Genomic DNA, 17,558 nt, shown 5'->3' on the forward strand with positions numbered 1-17,558 from the left:
ATATTTTTGCCCCGCTAATCCCAGCTCTACACATCACCACTCACTTCACAGATCACAGGGCAGTATTCGTTGAGGATAAATCATCAATAAAAGTATCAACATCCACACACGGCAGCTACCGCTGAAATTCGCGTTACACAATCGTAACCGCGTCCTCTATTTTTTTTCTCTCTTTTAGTTGAGTTATGTAAGGGAAGTAGGGGAGGAAACGAGATAGACTGCGGCTTGGCCAGGGGGGAAAGGGGAAGGAAGAGGAAGATGAGAAAAAGAGATTGGGAGAATGTTCTACAATGAGATACAATTAAATTACCAATTAAGACACCCACAGTTAATTGGAATTATCCAGTGAATCACCACACTAATTGGGGGCATCTGACTCGTGTCCAGACCACCCTGCATGTTTCCGGATACTCGTCATAAGAAATAAAAATAGAAAAAATAGAATATTCAAAATGCGCCGGAAATCGAAAAATCAAGCTGAAACTAGAGCGATACGCTGTGGATATCGGATTCAGCATGCTGAGGAGTAGAAGTCGTGGTTTGCCGATTGGTGCATACACTCAGTATTTCAGTACAACCCTGGCGTCCTCGAGGGAGTTGCACAATGCTTCGAATGCTTCTTTTCGCCGTGTCGTTGTATTCCAGTGGCCCATAATGCCCCTCGTTGCTCCTCCTTGTACAGTTTCCCTCAGTGGTTGATTAAGACCAAGATGTGTGAGGAAGAAGACGAAGAATAACCTATTGCCAAGTGTACCAACTTTGGATTATGACTGGCATACTTTGGATCACCTTCTTGGGCTCGGCACAGGAGCCCGTGAAAGACATGAGCGCAGGGTAGTGTACCTGTACCATATTTCCCTCTCATATTCTCTGAATGGATTTTATCAAAGCGCAACTCAATTTTAGTCTGCAAAGTATTACTAACCAATTAATTCAACGAACCAACCAACCAGAAACGATACCATTCACTTTTACAGTCCCGCGCTTCTCTTCCCTTCGGCAGACTGTGCGTGAAATCGTAGCTCAAGGAACGTGTGCAAAAGACTTCAATTCGGTTCACCCCCTTATATAACCAGCACTGCCTTCTTCATCGTAGCAGAATTCAACTCGCTTTCCAATTCTCCCTTCTTGCCGTACGTTTCCCATGCCTGATATCCTGTTGATAATCGTGCATATCCGCCGTATGCGTCAGAATATATTTTCTTGATGATGATGATGATGGTAATTGAAAGAAAAAAAATGGTGATATATTTTCTTCTTTGCACGCGATGGACATGTATATGTTATATGGAGCGTAGCTCGGAATACCACGATGAAGCTAACTTAAAAAGAAAGAAAGAAGTCTCCGGCGCAGGAAGGCAATATATTCCATTACTGCAGGGTAGACATAACAATGCCTGCTGCGAGTTTATTTATTTCTTTATTATTATCATTTTCATTTCCGGGGCGCATCAATATTTGCTTCTTGAGTTTCGAACCTCTCATACATAAACTTTCTATAGATGCGAAACTTTTCGCGCCCGCGGTGGTGATGAAAAAGCAGACGATAAGGACTGCATACCAACGAGGTTACGTTGCTTGTTTATCGTTTTTTCTCCCTTCTTTCTGTTCCCGTAACGCAAGACCGGCGCGGTGCCGAAGAAAATCGTTAGAGGTAACTCCAAGGTCACGACACACGGTGAAAGGTGGTAAGTTCGAACCTCACCGTCGACTCTGCTGTCTGAGAATGATGTCGGCACTTGTCACTCATTAAGTCGGCCCAGGTCGCATATTACCCTCCATTCTCCAACTCCTTCCTGCAATCCTCTCTCCGTCCGTCCTCCATGCACGCCGTACTGATACGTCCAATTTAAAAAACGTCGATACGCATCGACTGATACGTTCAAGTTGGTTTTATTGCCACTTTTCTTTTTTATTTCGTGTTAGCGCCGCGAAGCAAGTATGGCTATGAGCGGCGTACAGACGAGGACAGATGAAGGGAAGACAGCAATGTGCTGTCCCCACTGGACATTGATGATTGATGACGGTCGTACGGCCACCGCTATGAATAAAGATTCTAGAACGTCCTGTGGTCGGAGCAGGATACATAACAAGCAGGAGGGAGGGGGGGCAGGGGGTTAGTATGCTTTCTGGGCCGACTTCAAGGGGAACGGTGTCGTATATTCATCTGGAAAGTCTGCCGGAAAACCCAGGAAAACCCTCAGACACCACAGCCGGTTCCAAAACGTATTCCAAAAGAGATCTAGTGTGAATTTTTGAGATTGATATAATATAACGATTGCCTCAGGCTACAAATGAGCCACCCAACCACTTTCTCGCTGTGGGTGGTCGCCGAGTAGGTGGATCAATGAGCCTAGAGGTGTGCGCGGGTGCGGTTATATCCGTGGGTCCACGCGGATTTCCGCAGGACATCCCGGTTTGCGGATATAACTATAATGTTTCGCAAACCGCGCGGATAAAATATCCGGATATCCGCGCTTTATCCGCAAATAATCATTAGTACCTGCGCGGACGTTTCCACAGGGGGAGCCGTAATTGAGAGCACGCAGCGAATCCAGAAATGGTGTCCAAGTGTGGCATCCCGTACATTGTGGTTCCTTTAAATCTCGCCCTAGTTTTCATTCTCCCAAATGCCCTACAAAGGGTAAGATCTCGGAAAAGGGGGGGGGTTCGTCATCCGAACCCCCCCCCCCCCCACACACACACACACCAGTGACGTCACTGGTGGATGACATAATATTCCTGGGCGAGTCTGTATGCTGAAAGGTAACGCGTGTAACGTAACATGTTTGCCATACATATTTTTTTCTGACCAATGCGGATGTGCGGATATACTCAATACCCTCGCGGATGCGGATGCACATATTTCAACTAGTGCGGTTTCGGGTCTTACATGCGCGGATACCGTGCAGATGCGGGTACTATCAATCCTATCCGCGCTGACCTCTATCAATGATAGCTGCCTGTAAAGCGTGCTCTGCCACACGAACACTCATAGTGCGGGGAAGCTCGCTTTACAAATGTTGAGGGTCGTGATATGCCGTGGGTCGTGGCTGTTTCTTATGCTCTCCACGTTACCTTCAATAATGCCACACGCTAGGAGAAAGTGAACATCCTAACATCATTCTTCACTGCCTCGTTCGTAATCCATTGAACTCAAGCTGCCATTTTTCGGAAACAAACCACTGCACACGCTCTAAAAACAGAACCGCATAGCACGCTGTGCTATGCGGTGAAGTTTTGTTTTTAGAGTACAGTTCCCCATGAAGTCGGACTGTGACGCACTAACCCTTCCTCACCAAATAACCGCACTAAGACAGCCAAGAGACGGCTCGGTGTCTGAACAATTATCGCCACCACCACTTCATTTCCTTTCACGTCTCCTCGTGTTGTTACCTTTTAGCACGAGAGGTCGTCCTCTGACATGTTCGTGCTAACTTCTCCCCCCTCCCCCGATACCCCAAGCCCAATCAGAGCAGAGTGAGAAGACTTCGCAGTCTCTTAATTACTTAGCGAGCGGCCACCACTTCCTCGGATAGTTGATGTGTCTCACACCACTATTAATATCGCCCGCTATTTTATTTCTTTTCCACGACTCACTTGACCTTTAATGTCCCTTCACATTCCACTGATGAGGTTGGTACTTCACGCTAGCTACTCTCCCTTTTTCCCCAAAAGGGAGATAAAAAAAAGAGAGGCGTTTGAAGACCGTTTTTTCGCCCTAAGCCTTTTCCTTTTTATCGTTCTCGAGACGGGCAAAAGGACTCCACCCAAAACCGCGCGCCGCCGTCTTATCGGCTTCGCTTTGCGGCCCATCAGAGCTCCTCATTTCACGAAATGGATTCTTGACGTCAAGCATTTAGTCTCTCTCCGTACTCGACTCTGCCGTACGTTGCAGAAAGTTAAGAGATAAAGGAAAGATATGGTTCTACCTATATGAAGCTTGGTGGACTTTATTGTTAAGTAGGAGACACTTTATGCGCTGTGAGAGGGGGAAAAGGAGAGTGCAAATTGAGGAAGAGTTACAACTTCTAGTTCCCTAGACTGCAATTATTCCGCAGTGTGTCTGTAACTCACCGTTCGTAATTGTAGTTAGCCATTTTTTTTCTAAGTGATCTGGAGTAGCCGTCTTTCGTAATGAGCGGGTTGTTTGAGGTTGAGGTTTGAGGTTGTTTGAAGTGTATCAATTTAACGTCACAGCGTACATTAAATGTACCTTCTTGGTCTTGGGATAGGCCTGCAGTATCGCTAAATAATAATAATAATAAAAAATTAGAAACGTCCCTGCATTTAGCCCCTAAGATAACATTTCCTGAAGTTTGAGGGAACAGACTACGTGTTCTGTCTCGTGTTTATGCTTCCCCTGAAACCAAAGGAAACGTGACCTTACACGAGTCAGTGAATATTCACCTGCTACTATCCGCGTCGAGATGGAATGCAGAACCATGGCCATAAAACACGGCGTTATACACGGCACACATGCAAGTGGCGAAAATGGCCCGAAGCGTTGTTGCATTTGGGATCGCGATAAGGCTAGGCGCGCTCTCTCTGCCTGCATTAAATCTCGCGTGGCCGTTGATTTACGGCCGCGTGGCGGCGGCGGAACACGCGAAACCTTCCCGCAGAAAATGCATAAGGCCAGTGCAATCTGGTAGTGCCAATAACGAGAAGACTACCATACGGCCACTTCGCCCCAAGGCTCCGTCGTCCTTCATTTTGACTGTGGCAATCTTCACACTCCGGAAGCCGTTAACCGCGACGGGGAGCCGTGAAAACGTACAATGTGATATAGCCAGCCGTTTCAATATGCAACGCGTACACACATCTCTCTCACACACACACCGCCCCTTCCTGGGACAGAAAAAAAAACAGCGTGACAGTTGATGTATGATTTCGTTGCACATCCCTAGAGGATGCGCTGTCAGCAGAACATGCGTTTTCCGCAAAGGCCCGATAACACGGCTGAACGGGCACTCCCAGACAGCATTCATCATTCAGCGCTGTTGCTGCTGCACCGCGTTATTAAGCGGGACATATTGCTGCCGCTTGTCAGCTCAGTTGTCGTGTGTCTTCTGGAATGCAACGCATACTATGGAAACAAAGTTGCTTGTTTCCTGCATGACTGATGTCATAGTTGCCAGGCCACGCGGTGGAAGAATCGGGAGACGCAGAAAATTACGTGACTTTTGTGATAAAGCGAGACTGAAAAAAAAAAGAGACGTGTCATTGGGTTAAGCGGCACGCTAGACGGGGGGAGCCTGTTTATTCAAAAACGAGAGGAAAGGAAGGAGAGGAAAGGATAGTCTGCGTAGGCCGACTTGCTACTCCTTAAAAAAAAAGTGACACGGTGATGGGGTATTCTGAAATGTCGTCGACTGTCGATTCATGCTTTACCGCTATCCATGGATGTTCTTTAAAAGAGTGACGAAACGACACTTAACATTACTGGAAACACTGCTTCATTCATCGAGCACTCCATCAGGAGACACAATGCAATATAGTTTCGCTCACGGTGTCCTGTTATCGGGCAATCTAATTATAAAAAGTGCATTAAAAAGTAATTTTAAAAATACGTCGCGCACCTTCTGTCGTGGTATATTCGGGTCAGTGTGACGGAACATCAGCGTAGCGATCAGCCCCGGGGGCTCATTTCCGAGTGAAGGTTCTTTCGACTACAGGCAAGGCTCTGCACCACTTTAGCTGTACTACTCACTTACGGGCTCTCTGAAGGAGTTTCTATAGAGGAGTTTCTCTATCAAGGTTTCTAATGGATGTGCGGATCTAAGTAGTAGTAGTAGTAGTATTAACTGGAAAAAAATTTAAAAAATATAAGACGTATCTCTCGCGAAAGCGGTCAACAATCGTGCTTCTTGTATGAGAACTCCGATTATGTGTCGCACGAACAAAGCAAAGAGAGCAATGAATGGGAATTTTTTTCTTAAAACCAAACCATGGGACATCTTCGTTACTCCTTTAACCTATCAACTTGTATGCAGTGATGGCCGTTAACTACTTCTACAGTAGTTTAACTATAACTACTAACTACTTCGCGATGGAGTAGTTTAACTAGTAGTTCAACTACTTTTCAGGGGAGGTAGTTAAAACTACTTCTTTAACTACTGCAATGTATTTTAACTACATCTATAACTACTTAATGTTGTTCATCAACACCAATCCCATTCTATAGTGTTCTTCGACACCGAAATAGGGATCACAAGCAGCGATAAAAGTGAAGATTTAGTACACATGCACGGCACAATTGCTCTGCACCTCCGTTCTCATCAAACAAGTAGCTCAAGGTAAAAGTCGAAAGCACAATCGTGCCGTAAAACTTGCGGCAAAATCGGAAGTAGTTAGCGCTTGCAGTAACCTAACTACTGTAGTTAACTACTCAAAATAGTAGTTTAACTAGTAGTTGCCACTACATTTCTGCAAGTAGTTGATAACTACTTTTTAACTACAATCAGGTAGTTTAACTAGTAGTTTAACTACATGTAGTTAACTACTGGCCATCACTGCTTGTATGATACCTGACGTCCTCAGTCGGCTTTCATTCGGCAACCCTGGGGACAGCACTTGCCTGCAAAACTGAAGCGCTGAGATAAAAACACCGCGCCCTGCTATGACCCGATGCAGCTGTTTTTTGTTTTTCTTTTCTTTTGTTTTGTTTTGTTTTGTTTTTCCAGAAATCCTTCTGGCGGAAGGTTTGGTTCAATCATTGAAACGAATTCAAAGCCGCGTTGTGGGGCTTTCATGAATAATTCCAAATGTGAAACGCGAAAAAGAACAACATATACGCCTCGCTAATACTGCTACAGTCATCTTTCTTTGTTAAACCTAACATTCAAACGTGTGTGGGTGACGCGCAAGGTTTCGTAACCTGGTCCTCTCTCTCTCTTTGCTGGTGAATAATTTTCACGCAGAAATGGCGATGAAAAATCACCTGGAGTGCCGTGGCTTAATGACGCCCCTTTTTGTGTTCTTGTTCCTCGTTATTGCTAATTTACTTGACAATAACGAATGACGAATAATGAATGGGCGAGGAAGTCGTGTGGTGTCAGCGTTTTTCTTGATGTCACCAGGTGGCGGAGAATTCGTCTTAGAATTCATTGCTGTTTAATTAGCGTAAGAAGGGATGGCTCTATACTTGGAGACAACGTCAGCATAGTTTTTCTCCACTGACGTCATCATCAAGAATATTGTTTGCGCGCTTTTCATTTTATTTCTGCCAGGGGGGGGGGGGAATATGTTTATTAAGAAAAAGAAAAGAAAGGTCAGCCAGACGAGCGTCGGCTTGCTATTCCAAACAAAAAGGGAAGGGGAAGGAACGAAAAATAAGAAAAGAAAGGGGAAGAAAGAAGGAGAAAAGTGGAAGAAAAGAAAAATAAGAAAAGAAACGGGAAGAAAAGGAGAAGAACAAAGGAAAGGAAAAGGAAAGGAGAAGAAATGAAAAGAAAAGGAAAAGAAGAAAGGGAGAAAGAAGAGAAGAAAAGGAAAAGAAGAAAGAAAAAGAAGAGAAGGAAAGGAACTGCCAGGGAACTAAAGGCATATTGCGGTTTTCTAACATTAAAAAAAAAGTGCATTATTGGCAGACAAAACTACAAAGCACGCACTTTCAAAAATCCGATGCTTAGTGTCTGTTGTGTCACTATTTATTTTTCGCTACCAAATAGTTGCTGAAATATCCATTCGCTTAATTAGAACGATTTTAACTCCTAAATATGTGCTACAATCTTGATTGCATAATTATAATCAATTTCGGCTCCTAAACGTGCATTTCTCCTCTTTTTTTCTCACTAACAAACAAACAAACCTTACTGCAGAGAGAGTGACTGAGATGCCGCCTGCATAAGTGGCGAAACGCCTACCGTTTTGTTTTATATTGCTATGTAAGTCGGAGTAGTAAAGTATTTTACACTATATCTTCATCTCCCGGCTTTTGGAGTATATATGTGATAGAATACCCATTTTGTTAATCAGAGTCAATTTAGACCCTTAACTACGGGCTTCAATAGCCCTTCGAGGAGCATACTCAATGCACTGAATCATCGGTACGGTCAACCCATGTTACCCCAGATAAGCGCCAATGACGGTTCATTGCAGCGATTTGAACCTGCATTGAAACTTGCACAGTGAGGAAGGTAATAGAAGCGGAGAAAAAGGGCACCTCGAATACCGAAATTCATGCAGCTCTGACATCACAGCCCTCGCCGCCGCCAGTGAGGCAGCGCGCTAGAAGTCACGTGCTGGTGGCTGCCAATGGGAATAGACGCAACTCTGAGCTCTGTGACGTCTGCGCTTTGCTCAGGAGTGTGTTCGGAGGCTTGTATCTCGCTAAATACAACACGTCGAAGAAGAATTCTTTTTTTTTCCTCAGTATTCTAGCGTGCAATACAATGCGTCCATGATGCACATTCTTATAGAATGTGCACTCTACTGCCCGCAAAGGCGGATACTGTGTGATGAGTTTGCCTGTATCAGCAAGAGGCCGCTCAGTTTAGCTGCACTCATTGGCCCCTATGAAGATCCTGTGCTCCATCGTCGGGTTCTTCCCATGTTCATGGACTTCCTGTCGTCCACTGGATTACTCCAGACGCTTTAATTCGTTCTCGTATTTCCATCCTTAATTCCTTCATCATCTTCACATAATGTTCCACGTGCAATGGGGTAGGGTACCGCACCACCCCGGTGAAACACTCCATCTCATCGTCATCATTTATTGTTGTTGTTGTTGTCCATGATGCAATGAACTCCATCTATGGAGGTGTCCCAACCCCTTAGCAATCGTCCGCTTTGAGAGTCTGCGTAGACTGTGCAGCTTTCTAAACGCTACTGGGTTGTCCCAGCGAAGAACTTTATCTATTACAAAGAAGGGCAGTAAGATTGATTGCAGGCGTTCCTTTTGATCATCACACAGCAAATCTTTTTGATGGCCTAAAAATTATGAAGGTAGAAAATATTTACGATTTCCTCCTGCTAAAAACATACCTTAAGGCTGTAAAATATAACAATACGTTAATCTTGTCAATATGCAATCTACAACGTCGAATAGTTAGCAAAACACGTCAGGATCTATTTTGGAAAGTCCCAAGGACGCGAACAATATGCGGAGATCAGTCGCTACCCCATAACATCGCAAAGCTGTTGAATTCTTATTTAAAGAAGGGAATTGATCTTAACTCCATGTCGGCTGTTGCACTACGGGCCATGTTTATGCTCTAGTGTTATGTTTATTGTTCTAGTTAATGATGTCTCTTATTTTGCTTTTTTTTTCTATTATGATGTCTAATTTTCTATGACGTGTATATGTATTTATTCCGTTTCCTTGCTACACTATAGTATTTTTCACGACTAATATTGATGTTCACAATTAGTGTATTCCGCTTGCTGTTGCTGCACTAAATCAGGGGGATGCGCCCTCGTCAAACAGCATGATGCTGTTTTTTGGCCACCCCTATGTAACTCTGACTTGTATTGAAATAAAGATGAATTGAATTGAATTGAATTGAAAAAAGAACGCAACCGACTTCGTTTCACGACCCACATACGACAGAAAGGAAAACAAGGAGCAGAGAGTAGAGAGTGCGAGAAAACTCCTCGGCATCGCTACTGCAAACGACGAGCGCTTTTGAAAAGACACTTCTCGCAGTGCCGTTTGACATGGCTGTAAAACATTTTTCGAAACAGAGATAGATGATTGCTGCAAGTGAATGGGAGATTACGCGCGCAAGAGGGCGCCACATCAAACAGGATTTATCCGAGACAGCCTGGAGCTGTCGGTGGATATAAAGCGGCATTGTCGAGTATGACAGATGACGACAGGTTTTGAAGCCGATAGCTACGACTACAACTCACTGGGGATGAGATGCTCGATGAAGATGTATATGCGGACGGGCTTTTTTTTTCTCTCTCTCTTTTTTTCTGTGTGCATGTGCACCGATTGGACTTGACTTTATTTTTTGAACGCCTTTCTTGCGCGAAATAACTATATACACAAATATATATACATATATTTTAATGGATAGCTGGTTTTAAAAGAAAGGAAGGTAGGAAAAAAGGACGAGATAAAGCTGGATTCTTTTTGATGGATGCTAAAAAAAAAGTCGCTCGGAGCTCTCGGGTGAAGATGGTTCGGTTTTCGACTGATTTCCTACTAGCTCTTTCTTTTCTTTTAATCTAACCTTGACCTATCTGTGTGTGTCTCTCCCTTTGACCCTCGAAGTGCAATCTACCGCAGCACCTTCCGCCTTGTCGTTCTCTCCATCCGGTGGCGCGTTGTACCACCTTCCAGCAGGCCTTTAGTGTCCCGAGTGAGCTTAGAGAACAAAGCGGACGACTGTGGCGACATTCTCGTTGAGTTTTTGGGATACGTCAAGCGTGATGGAGGAGCGTCAAGGATGTTGTGTTACTGAAGCAATAGGAGATGATCCTTTGAGGCACACTCAGGGAACTCCAGGGAACCGTGAACGTGGTGTAACGGGACATAGTCGACGTGATCACGCCCAGAGAGAAAGGTGTAATTCTGCGGCAATCCCCCCCTCCCCTCAGAATTTCGTGTTCCAAGCACGGTACCATACACGCCAGACTACTATAGTATCTTTACGTCATACCGTTACGTCGCAAGCTATCGGCAACGAACTCCTAACTCGATCATTTATCATCTCAACGTCTCGTTAAATATCCATCTTGCGTTTCGTAACTCGATCGCTGTTTTATTCTTTCATCACCAGGTGAAACGCTCCATCAGCAACACCGCCGCAGCGGCAGCTTTCTCTTCCATGAATCCAATTAACGGTGCTCCTCTTTATATCTCGAAAATCATTAGCGTACCAACCTTTAACGAGCTCCGCAAGAACAGCCTTCGTTAAATGCGGCCTTAGATAAACTCAGGTATGCCTTACGCAAACACGCGTGTTTCACAAACCGTTTTCCCAATCCCAACTAACGAAGTCTTAAAGGTATCGTGACTTCTAAGGCGCTTGTTTTCAACAACGACTCTCAAGTCGTTAGGATATATTCGTTTTCTAAGTGCTCTCAAGACTCTTTTGCAGCGATTCATTGTTTAGGGGGGGCACTTCGGGTTCAATGGCAGCCATCAGGGGAACGCAATATCTCGGGGACGCGGCACGCGGCTCGCTGCTAGCCTTTGAAAGGCGTCGATGGAAGAGCTCTTGAAGCCATACTACTTCCAAGATGCAGTTAAAACTTAATAGGGTATTTTACGGAACGATCCCCCGCACGTGTTCGAGTGCGAGGGTAAAAATATCTGGTCATAAAGAAAGGTCGCTTACTGCACTCGGTGCTGGGGGTCCAAAGGGGTCACGTACTGGGGAAGACTTTTAGAAAGGCGTAGCTTTTTCGCTGCAGCTAATGCCTACAAGGACGAAATTGCTTTGGATGCCGGCGTTCGTCTGTTTGTGTGTAGGGTCGTAACCCGGGTACCTAATGATCCAGGACTACATGCGACATCGAGCAGTGACTGCGAATACGTTTGGTAACTGCCAATTTCGTTTCTTCTGGGGGTGAACTCGTCACATGATCGTTTCCTGATATCTGTCTTGAAAAAAAGGAATAAAAAGTGTGGACCATTTTTTTCCCTCCGTGCAGCAAGAAACCGTTCATTGTCCGTTTTTCTTTCGCGGACCCGTAGACATGAATACGAGTCCGATAAGACAGTATGCGTCCTGGGACAACTTCAGGGGCTACTGTCCTGTCACCTGCCGGAAAGTATTCGGAAAACGCAGGGAAAACCTCAGCCAGGTGGTAGACGCTGGTCAGAAAACTGGTAACAGTTCTGAAGGAATGCAAGGAGACACCCTCTTCCACGGAAGAGTGCAGCAGAAACGGCGTGCCAGCCACCCAACGCCACTGACTGGTAGTTTTCTAGTTGCGGTCTTACAGTTGTTCGCATATCCTTTTAAAGTGTAGTTTCAGAGTTCATGGATAGATGTGTCAGTAATGTGTCAAAATGTCATTCTACGGTAACGGGAAACCACGGTCCTTCGATACTCCTGGTCACGGTGCTCCTGGTCGTAAAACTGCGCCGTAACGCTATGGGAGAGAAGCGAACACCAGGACTGAGCTCACTACGTCATTCGTGCGGCTGGAGCGCCAGTACAGTGTAGTGGCCCGACACCACGTCGAAATATTGTTTCATCCCATTTTGCAACACGGGGTATCGGACTTGTAAAGATCGTGTGTCACTGATTGCTCACTGTCTGACTATAGAAGGACCGTGGCGAAACTTACAGTAGTCCAAATAAGCGAAATCTTGTTCCCTATCCACACGTCACGCCTTTCTCTTTTCCTTCTCGCTTTCATTCTCTCTCGGGGATGCCTACACTCTTAAAAATGAACTTCACCGCACAGCACGCTCCTAGCCAACCATCATCTCGAATGATATCGTTATCTGCACTGATTTGTTGAAAACGGGAGGCGTACGCCTTTTTTGTGACACTTATGCTGTTCATAATTGTCACAAAAAAGGCGTACGCCTCCCGTTTTCAACAAATCAGTGCAGATAACGATATCATTCGAGATGATCGTTGGCTAGGAGCGTGCTATGCGGTGAAGTTCATTTTTAAGAGTGTAGATCCTAGTGCGCCTGTCTTTCCTTCGCTAAGCGCACTCTACCGCAGCGCCATCTCTTGCCGTTCCCTTCACTCAAGGGCGCGCTGGACCACCTTCCGGCAGACGTTGAGTGTCATGAGTGAGCACCAAACAGAAGCGGCCGAGTGTAGCCACATTGCTATTGAGTTTGTGAGATACATCGTTAGGTTAAGAGAAGACAATGAAGGAGAGAAGGCAGGGTGGGATCCACTGAAGCGCTCTTGGCTCGAGGTATCCCTAAGGGCGGAACGAGAACACAGCAGCACACCATATCTAGAGTAGTGAGTAGGCATTGCTTTAATGTAAACCGCATTCGTTCGCCTTATAATGCAACGACCTTCCTTTTTATTCCTTTCTAAAAAAAAAGTGCGTCCGTAAGGAACCAATGCAATTTCCTGGATCTAGACGCCGCAGTAGTTTTACAGCAGCGTCTCGGTAATCTATTACTCCAGCGGCATTTAATTCCGCCCTCGATAAAGAGACCAGTGCTCGCAAACAGCCAAGATGTCGAACGAAATTGCCCGTAATAAACTTTCGAACAAACACAGTAAGGAATCAGGCGAGTTGGTACGAATCTAGCATCACGAAGAAGCGCTCAAAAAACAAGGACGAGGAAGAGACCAGCACTGTGGTATATGTTATGTATATGTGTTGTGTTCCTTCCTTTAGACATCGCCTATTTTTGAGCGCTTCTTCGTGATGCCAGTTTCGAGCAAGGCAATCGTTGTCACGTGACTCGTATCCCCTTTGTCGCAAACGTTGCCCAGTGCTCTCAGTGAAGCATTCTTCTCTGACAATCCATCTCTTCTGTATAAACAGTAGCAGAACCTCCGTTGTGAGAAACAACAAACGGTTTTAAAAAATGCGGTTCAGAAGCGCAACCATCGTTCCTGTTCTTCTGCTTTATTTTTGTTTTCGTTCCTTATTTATTTTTGTACCATCACCGAGTGTTTTTTTATGATTCTGGTCTTCTAAGAGCTGGAGCTTCAAAGTCAAGGTCGATGGCCTTGCAGAGCTGAACTTAACCGAGCGAATCTGGTGTTTCGTTTTTGTTTCGGCCTACATGGAACCCTTTGGCCGCGTTATTTGCCCTACTAAGTTTCCTCCAGATGTAGAGGCATTTATTTTTGTTTTCTCCTGGGCCCTTTTCCGTCTTGATGTGAAAAAATATAGAAATGAACGCTATGTGGATTGTGAAGCGGCTTGGTTTTCCAAACAACAACAACAACAAATAAGTAATGATGATGTAATGAGGTGGTGGTTTTCCCAAGCAGAGCAACGTACAATACTGAATCTCGTTGCGCGCATGGGCGCTGTAAACTTTCAGTTGACAGCTCAGTCCTTAAACCAACATTTCAAAAATTGACTTATTATCTTACCTTAAGAGGCTTATCTTAAATATGCACAACGGAAGAGACACCGGCGACCGTACGGTACACTCGACGGCTAGGTTTCATTTGTGCTTATTCTGTATCTCCGTCCTTCTTAAATATGAGTGCATGTTTCTTTGGACACCTTGTATGCATATGAGTGAAAATAAGCGGCAGAGAGAATAGAAAAGATAACGAAGAAAAAGGCTGCGTATTATTAAAAAATGAAAAAAAATAATAGTAATCAAAACGGAAAGAATAAATACGAGTGATACACGAATGGACTGGCATGTCGTGTGTTGCCGACGTAAAAACAAACAAACCATAATCCCGGATCAGAAACAGCAGCTCCATCATCGCCAAGAAAATTGAGCCTTGTGAAGCTACAGCGTTTTTAATTAGCGAGAGGAGTGTGGCTAGGATCTTGTTTGCCGTGCCTTCGGGCTGTTTCTATTCCATTCCGTCTCGTGTTTTCAATGTCGTCCGTATTTGTTCATTATTCATTTGATATCCCTGGTGTATCACGTTGCCTTCCCAGTCGGACGTGTATCGATTAAATGGAACAGTGAAAGGAGACTCAGTATTGCTAGAAAAGCTATCATTCATCCAGCAGTCTATATCGGGATCTATAGTATGCGAAATAGATTTATTAAACGAAGTCTTTGTTAGTTCTATTTACAAAAACGCCCCGAAATATAATCCATAGGTGAAGCGGCCTACGTATTTCACCCAAGCGGTCGCGGAGCAAGCAATTGGTACTCTTATGAGACGTCTGTGCAGTGAACACTGGCGCAGAAGTGTCCCTTCTACGTCGTTCCTGCGCAAGGTGGACCCAGATCTCCGTTTTTATATGCCGTCAGCGCTTCCTCGACCCATCACGTCGCTCATCTACAGGTTTCGCCTCAACGTGCCATACAGTGGGCGACTTTTATTTAAGCTCGGCATGGTCCCGTCTCCCAACTGCGGTCTGTGTGATGTAGTTGAGGACGTGGATCATATACTCCAGGAGTGCTCGAGGTACAGTGCACACCGATGTACCCTTGTGTCGTCCCTGTCCCGCCTGGATAATCGGCCATACTCCACCGAAAAGGTTCTTGGGTGCTGGCCAGCAAATCAGCTCATACCTGCCACACGCGCCCTTGTGCAATTTCTCGTCTCCGCGGACCCATTGTGACGCTCTTTGTTTTTAGTGCCTTGAGATTTCGCTTTTGGTGCCAAGCTAGGTGGTGATGTTCTCATTTATTCTGTTGCCATTCCGTTTCAAAGCGTCGAGTTTTGTGTAGTTTCCCTTTCTTTTCTTAATAACGCGTCCTGGAGTAGCCAGACCCGAGTGGCTCGAGACTAACATCTCCATTTTTTCTTTTAAAATCAATCAATCAATCAACCCCCATCCCCCTTCCACATTCTCCTTTCTTTATTAAGACGTCAGGAAGAGACAGGTACGAAACAGACATAAATGACATTCGGATGTAGCTGTGCACCGGAAACGGGAAATTGCATCACCATCTTCGATCCAAGCGAAGCGAACAGTGCGATTCTAAATTCGGATCTTGTCGACTACTGCGGAATCTTCCTCTAGATATTGAGACGAAATTTACAAGTCAAGAAGGTTGCAGCATCTGCGAAGCAACAGTATGAAGAAGTTTAACGCTCGTTTTTGGACTTTTTAGTGATACAATTCCTTACAATCGCAGAGAGAGCCTGATTGTTTGATTGATTGATTGATGGCGTGCTAAGCCGAGAGATCTGCTTGTCAGCCGGTGCCGGCTGTGCTGTCTGGGGTTTTTCCTGGGTTTTCCTCAGACGCTTCTAGGCATATGTCGGCACAGTTCCCTTAGAAGTCGGCCCAGTACGCACAATCGTGACGTCACCCACCTCTGTGAGGTCGACAAGGCGAGCACTTTCACCACCTGCTTGTCGGGGTGGTGTATCCTGGGCAGTCTTCATTGGGAATCAACAAACTGGTTCGCCGTTCAAGCGCACAGTGGACGTACTTACTTGTATACTAGACGGTATGAGATATCGCTACAAGTGGTTTCAACGAATAGACAGTTAGTTTGCTTGTTTGTTGGCGACGCGTAAGCCTACTACGGACTATTATTGTTAGCGGCAGCGTTATCACCATCATTTCCGCAGACCCGTTGTCACCACCATCGTTGGGTTCGAGGGGGCTCCCCGTTGTCGGCCTCACAGAGATGGGCAACGTCATGACTCACGGGAAATGTGCGCCCTATGCCGACTTCTAAGGGAATTGTGCCGACATATTTCTGAAAGCAACCTTTGGAGAACACTACGAACTCGCCAACTGACCAACGGTGACCAGGAAAAGGGCGCGACTATCTGTGCATTGTTGTGTGCATTCTGTGTTGTGCATACCTCATCGTCATTCATGTAGTAGTTCTTGTTGTAGTAGGTAGCGTGAAAAATACAAATGACACTATTGGCGCCGAGAAGTTTGGGTGACGCCCCCTGGTGTTCACTGAACGAACCGTGTCGTGGGGATGTCCCCGGGCAGTATTCGCATATTGCATGGCGTATCAAGGCATTCCACGTGTAAGAGGCTGTCCAGCGTTGATATTTCCTGGCGATTCATGACGAAAACGACATATGTGTTCCAAGTGAGTCGCAATATTTCGTTCCAATATGACAGTTTTTACTGTAAGTAACAGAAACGAAACCGAAACGGGGGTCCCCACCAAGAGGCGGCACAGTGGCGCCCCAAGTGAGGGTCTCGCCGCCAATACTATAGCTGCGAGAGATCATAATGACGTCACTTATGACGTAAACTCACAGTTTGTGTGGCCGACAGCCAGCGCTCCAAGCGAGCACTGCAGGCACTGCTATACCATCTCGCTTCTTACGCTTTCCATAGAAATAAGTTGAAACGATGATGGAAACGACGTGAGAATATGCTTACCTGTTACTATGTGACCACGTGATTGTGTCAAGTAATCTCTTCTTCAGCTGGCATCACCTTTGAGTGTAGAAGGCCTCCACGAGCGGAAGTCAGGCATCTGCAACATCGATAAGTAAGTGTTTCTTGTTACGTGGTTGTTATTATATTAAGGGACGGTACTAAGCAAACTGACAATACTGAGAGACTATATTCCTTTAAATGTAAGCAGATAGGGGAGCGAACCGAGGCGAGGTCCATCTATAGTTGACTTGTCCCTTTGTTGTCTTGTTGACTTTGCCCCTTAGGCTCTTGGAGGCTCCATGTGTTGTGGTGTCTGTCCCTTTAAATATCTTGCTTCGCTCGCAAACATCTTTGTGAGTATATACAGTGAACCCTCGTTAATATGACCCCCGGTAATCTGACATACGCGCTTTACGACCATACTCCTGGGGAACAATGCAGTGAAACCTCTGCAAATCTCCCCCGTTAATATGACAATTCCGCATTATGACCAAAATTTTAGGGGACGACCATGGTCATAATAACGAGGGTTCACTGTACATCCATCTGAGGAACCTCATCGGTTTGAATTGTTTAGGATTAGCCACACCCGCCAGAGGAGTGAGGCCACAAAAACCTGCTTTATCTAGAGAGCGCTGCTGAAGAGCTCTTTGCTGAGCATT

The 17,558-nt window shown here is 45.4% G+C and overlaps 1 protein-coding gene across 1 annotated transcript in view; it reads right to left on the minus strand.

Annotated features, from left to right (window-relative positions):
- Positions 1-17,558, minus strand: part of LOC135367996 (RYamide receptor-like) — a 91,112-nt gene that overhangs the window by 29,457 nt on the left and 44,097 nt on the right. The window contains exon 2 of the mRNA XM_064601083.1: positions 16,897-16,993. The gene's annotated coding sequence lies outside the window, so the exon portion shown is untranslated. The remainder of the gene's footprint in view (positions 1-16,896; positions 16,994-17,558) is intronic.

The sequence above is a fragment of the Ornithodoros turicata genome, chromosome 9, assembly GCF_037126465.1.
Source record: "Ornithodoros turicata isolate Travis chromosome 9, ASM3712646v1, whole genome shotgun sequence".
Classification (NCBI taxonomy): domain Eukaryota; kingdom Metazoa; phylum Arthropoda; class Arachnida; order Ixodida; family Argasidae; genus Ornithodoros; species Ornithodoros turicata.